This window comes from Ischnura elegans, chromosome 5 (genome assembly GCF_921293095.1).
Source record: "Ischnura elegans chromosome 5, ioIscEleg1.1, whole genome shotgun sequence".
NCBI classification, from domain to species: domain Eukaryota; kingdom Metazoa; phylum Arthropoda; class Insecta; order Odonata; family Coenagrionidae; genus Ischnura; species Ischnura elegans.
Genome location: NC_060250.1, coordinates 75,213,404 through 75,219,403, shown reverse-complemented (window position 1 = coordinate 75,219,403; position 6,000 = coordinate 75,213,404). Strand labels below are relative to the sequence as shown.

Below are 6,000 nucleotides of genomic sequence, written 5' to 3'. Positions count from 1 at the left end.
ATCTATCTAAATCCCAGCTGAGGAAGAGAATATTTACAAATTGAGAGAAAAACATTGAGGGTGACTCCGTAAAGGTATCACCGTGGCTAGTCCCGATATTCTTATATTAGAATATTTACAGATTTCCCTATCCCTCCTTGAATGTTGTGTGGAGGGCACTTCAAGTGCATCACTCCGTCCGTCGAAAGGAACGTAATGATTTGGTCCCCTTTCCTTTGTCGAATGCTCGATATTCGTTTGAGCCTTAGTCCGGGGCGAGCCCTACCCGCAATTATCTCGCTTAACCTTAGGGTTGAACGGCTAGGCGAGCGATAATATTTTTCGGGAAATAGTCACGTATAAACCTCACACATTTGCAAGAACCGATGTGAAAAGGCAAGCCACGCGAGGCAGAGGTAATAAACTCATTCCGTTGGTCGAACGCACGATAATGAAGACATTTAAGGGGTGATAAAAACGTGGGTGTCTGCATTAGGCTACTTTCACGAGAGGCACCGGCTTCACAGCTTTAGTAACTTAAGTTTTAGTAGAGCTTTAACGCTTGTTGGGAGAACCAACCTCCTTTCGTTCGTATAGGCGAGGGTAGAGCTCACCGTTTTAGCCGCAATTAGAATGTAGAACGCTGATAGTATCGATGGTGACGGCTTGGCGAGCCGTAGAACAAACATAGCGTCTAGTAAAGGTGGCGGTCAGATGGTTAAAATGGAGGCGAAAGGGGGCGGGGGGGTTTGTGGGAGACGGGGAAAGTTAGGCCGAGTGAGGGGGGGAGGGGTCGGGTCGTGGGGATGGAGGGTGGGGAGAAAGAGGTGGGGGTAAGTCGCTTTGAGCGGGGTGGAGGTGAGGAGGCTCAGAGAGAGAGAAGGCTCTTTTTTCTCTCTTTCCCCACCTACCCACACAAGTCGAGACGTCAAGTCAGATTCCACACATCAGTCTCTCTGCGATGGCTGAGTGTAGAGCAAGTGGTCCCGAGGAGGAGTCGTAGTAGACCTTAAAAAAGTACAGGAGCCCAAGTCGCATTCCCTAGGTATTCCAGGACATTACACCCTTAAAAGCTTTCTTTGGAAAAAGAAGGATAGCAAAAGGTGTTGTCACTCCAAAAATATCGGACACTTACACAATTTTCTAAGTGAGTGTAGACATTTCTCCCCGAGGGTGCCGTTCAGTAAGGCACTAGCAACGTCCCTACCCAGACTTTCTCATCACAGACGCACAGTAGCATTCACTGGGAGAGGTGCTTCCTTTGGTTATATTTGCTTTTATAATCTCAGCGCGAGTCTCACTTCTATGAGGAAACTTATCGCGCATGTTAAGGAGTTCTAAGAACCACAAAGAAACGTTGGAACAAGAGGAATCCCAAGATTCATATACGTAATCTTGAACAAAACCCTAGCCCTGAGTGATCCTTTGATTTGCGGACACAAGATTCGAAGGTGTAACGCTTTCCTAGGCGCTTTCCAGTAGCCATCTTACTATCCTCTTTTTTATAGCCAAAAGCACCATAACATCGAGGGGGCGTGAAGGTGTGGTTCTTCCGAATAGACTTTCTTCCCTCCATCAGCAACATCCGATCCTCTAATATCACAGCGTTTGTAGACACAAGCATCGTCAAATTGAGGGGGCGTGGCACTTTCCTAGGCGCCCTCTGTCCAGTGCATCACCACTATCCCTACCCTGAAAGACCCTTGCGTTCTTAAGTACGAACACCATCGTATCCAGTGTGTTTGTTTGACGACTTCTAGGGTACCTGAGGTTAGTTCGTTAACCAGCACCACCCTTATTTTGAGTGACCCTTGCGTTCGTCAGAACAAACACCATTGTATCCAGTGTGTTTAGCAACTTCTAGAGTAGTTCGTCAACCAGCACTACCCTTACTTTGAGTGACCCTCCCGTTCGTATGAACGAACACATTTGTATCCGGTGAGTTTGGCGACTTCTAGGGTACCTGATATAAGTTCGCAAACCAGCCTCATTTTAAGTGTTCCTCCCGTTCGTACGAACTAACACAATTGTATCCAGAGCTTTCGGAGACTTCTATGGTACCTGACCCTAGATTCGGTCAATAACCAGGACCATCTTTACCCTTGGTGAACCTTATCGAATAGTGTCAAAGGGGATTGGTGTTCAACAGGGTGCAAATTGTTTCATCGAGCATAAGTGATATCGATTCCTTGAGTGAATCACAAGTTTTTCAACGGGCAGAACCACCGTATCCCGGGGAGTGTTGTATCCCCAGGGTGTCGCCAGCTCTTTCCCCTAAGTTCCCGCACCCGGGCTCGCTCCAACCGTGCTGCAGCAGGAAGAGGAAACCCGACGGGTCGTCGGCGACGTGAAGTCTTTGCCTCCACGAATCATCGAACGGCGTGGAGGAAGGTCATAAACACTCCGACCTTCCCCCTCCCCTGGAGCGAGGGCTCTATCTTCCTGCGCGGTGATTTCAAAAAATAAATCGTCCCCTCACACATCGCCGAGAGCCCATTCAAGAGGGCAGGAGTTTAGACGCCCAACGGTTCTCGAGGATCAGTGACGTAAGATCCACACCGAGTGATCCATCCCCTATTACAGTAAACCATATAACTTTCGCCCTTTTGTGACTGGAGAAACTGCAGTCCTCACTTGAGGTAAGGATGTTGTTTATGACTGAAGAGTTTGATATACTTGAACGGAGAAGTAAAAATCCAATGATCAACTTGAATTGCCAAAAAGATGTTATCTTCGAATATATCAGGAAAACGAAACGTATGAAGTCGAACTTTGAACATTCGAGGGACCTTAGAATTTGAAAGACACTAACATAAATTCGGCAGAGAGAAGAGGAGGGATTTGGAACATGGCAACTTAAAAGAGGTGCGATCAGGCTTTGAAAATATTCCTCGTTCTCAGGAGATTTTTTCTGTCACTCGTAGGACGCATGCAAACTTCGACTTTGATACCCTAGGCCTAATTCAAATCGTCTTCTTTCGCAGCAGATTTGTTTCTCACATTATAAGTATTCAAATAAAAATCACCAACAAGTCTACGCTTTTCCTTGCAGCAAGAGTTTTTCATCGCATTCGCAGAAAAAAAATTAGTCTCACAAAAACCCGTATTTTAGGGGCCGTAAACATTCCCTGGAAGCCGAAAGGGACAGCGACACTTACTTCAGAAGATGTTCGGTGTCATCTGTAACGGTATAGTAATCATCGACCGTGAAAACGGAGGGAGGGGGAATATTTAGGATACGGACAAGGAAAGGAAAGAATATTTACCCCGTAAAATAAAAAGACACGATCTCGGCAGAACACTGAAGACACTAACATAAATTCGGCAGAGAGCAGAGAAGGATTTTGGAACATGGCAGCCACCTTTCTTAAACGAGGTGACTTTTGACTTCCCGCGGCCATTCCCCTTCGCTTTTCCCGCAAGTCACACTAGCACCTACGCTATCGACCGACATATGTGCCAACACTGGTAATGGACTCGTTTTCCTCCAAAAAGTTTCAAAGGGCGATTTTTTAACTACATTTTATTTTTTTCACTTCACCGCTCCGAAAACAACACACACAAGAATTTACACCGGGAAATATTACGAAAAACATCGTAGGACGATCAAAAACACCCCCTTGCCCAAGATAGGGGCAACTTATCCAGGCGATACTCGAACTAGCGACCTTCTGCTTGGCATAAAGTCAAATTTTTGCGGACAAATATCTTGGAACGACCTATCGAATGATAAACAAAAATATCGCACTGTCCACTAGTTTAATTAATTAATTGCGAAACACATTAATTAATCGCGAAACATTATTCAAATAAAAGTTCAAGAGTAGTACAATATATATGTTTACCATTCTGTTTGGCAGGCGAGGACCTTACCCCGCCGCCACCGAGGCCGGCTAAGGGCGTGATTGCGATTTGGCTGCTGGGTGGCCGTTAGAAAACGGCGAATAAATCATTACCTTACGGCCTCGACTCGTGGCGACATGAGAAAATCGCCTAGCCTCGCCAACACCCAGCATCGCGACATTTTTTTCAGGCTCTCTGCGCGGCATTCCGAACGTGACCCGCGCCTAATGCTTAAGGCCGCCCTTCGAACTGTGGTTTCATCTGCTCTTCTTCGCGAGAAAGCCGACGACGCAGGGCAAATAGACGCGAGGGCACGGCACGTCACTTTTTAAATGCTTAGAATTTTAACACGTTCAACGGGATGATGTTTATTTTTTGGGCAGTATTGACGGATAGGACCAAAGCTAAGACTATTCATGCAGGAACACGGGCCGTGTGATTTGAACGGAAAATTTCAATTTTTTTTTACGTCCATGACTTGACCCACATCCAGAGAGAGGCTTCAATGGCCCATCAAAATCCAAACGAAGCTTGCATACGTAATTTCAGGCGAAATAATAATATTTATGACAGTCCACAATGCTGCACCCGATGTGAGTGAGGCTTTCAAGGTAAGCGTGGCATCCTTGCAAAAATACCTCCGGATCGTGACGAAAAACATTAGGAAAGGAAAAAATATCTTCTTCAGTTTAATAACCTTTTAAGGTGATTTAATTTTTCTCCGGTTCGAATAATGACACACATTCGTTACCACTAGAGCCGCTAAGAAAGCTAGATAGAGAGAATAGTAACTGAATAAAGTCACTACTTCACACTTTCAATCGCCAGAGACTATTTTTAGACTTTGCAAACACGGCAAATATACTCATAGCATTTCCCCGAAGAATGCTTTTCGTTCCGCGATTTTCGTCATAAAACTAGCGGTGAGAGACGCGCGTAGAGGTTTAAGTAAACGTTGAAAACACGGACACGGTCATGCTCAATCACCGCGAAGTGACAAAAGAAAAGAATTTACCGATTCGCAACACCCCATAACTTTAAACAGGCAGAAATTCTTGGCTGCAGGGCTTAAAATAACGATCCTTTCGCCTGTTCCCCATCTCTGTAGAATTGTCCGCTGTCAACTGGCTCCCCAAGTCTATTTTCCCACTGCATGCCTTTTCATTCGCTCATTGCGTCTTCATCTCATCACGTCCGATATCATTCCATTGCTTTGTCTTCCCATTCCCCGTTTTCAATTTACTCTGCCTTCCGTGACATTTGCTTGAAAACAATTCCTTCTTTGGAGGACGCCATTACTCCCGGTTCGACCGGTCGTGTTTTTTTAAATATTTTTACTTTACGTGACTTATCGATCGTTTCAAGATTGTGCGATCTTGAAATTTGCAAGGCACATTGAATAAATATTTATCGACATTTTCGTTATTCTTACGTATTAAATTTTACATTTGAGAGGTATTGAGGTAAAATTTTCAAAGTTGAGAGGAGGATAAATATTATTCAGGGTCTACTTAACACACCGAGAATACTTCAACTTAAAAGCATTACTTCCAAACAAGTGCGAGAGGCGTAAGACACGAAAAATCCGATGGTCGATTGGGAGCGAAACGTCCTCTTAACAACTAAATATGTAGTTAACTTCAGTCTTACCCCTTCTCGTAATTTATCTCAACAAGAATCGCAAGTTATCTCCACAAAATTTAAGTTCTTCAATTATAATGGACTCTCTACACTTCCACCAGCTTCAACGAAAATAATTTCGAATATGAGCAACCGATTCAGGCATGATATAGCAGAAGTTCGACAGCGTATGCGTACGACGCTTTAAGTAATTGCTGGAAAGAGCAACCACCTTTCATTTCAATCATAAATTATTTCCGGCGAATTGCATTTCACGTTCTTTTTGGACCAACATCGGCACAGATAATCGTAAAATATTCGATTCGATCACGCTTCAGTTCGTTGGCGTTGATTCCTCTCTTAGATCTCGGATGACGCGACATAAGTCTCACGGGAAATAGACGGCGAGTAGCCTTAAATGCCTCCCACGACACGGCATCCATTCCCAGGTTTCCTCGGACGCTGGGCTACCGGGAAATTCCGACTGCGTCCGCGGCCGCACCATGTCGAGTCCACTAGCATGTGACCTGCGGCTGATAACCGGATCGTTCTAGGAGG

The 6,000-nt window shown here is 45.0% G+C and overlaps 1 protein-coding gene across 1 annotated transcript in view; it reads left to right on the top strand.

Annotated features, from left to right (window-relative positions):
• The first annotated feature begins 920 nt into the window (after nucleotides 1-920).
• LOC124159078 (protein scarlet) overlaps nucleotides 921-6,000 on the top strand; it is a 220,434-nt gene continuing 215,354 nt past the window's right edge. Inside the window, exon 1 of the mRNA XM_046534605.1 lies at nucleotides 921-2,618. The gene's annotated coding sequence lies outside the window, so the exon portion shown is untranslated. The remainder of the gene's footprint in view (nucleotides 2,619-6,000) is intronic.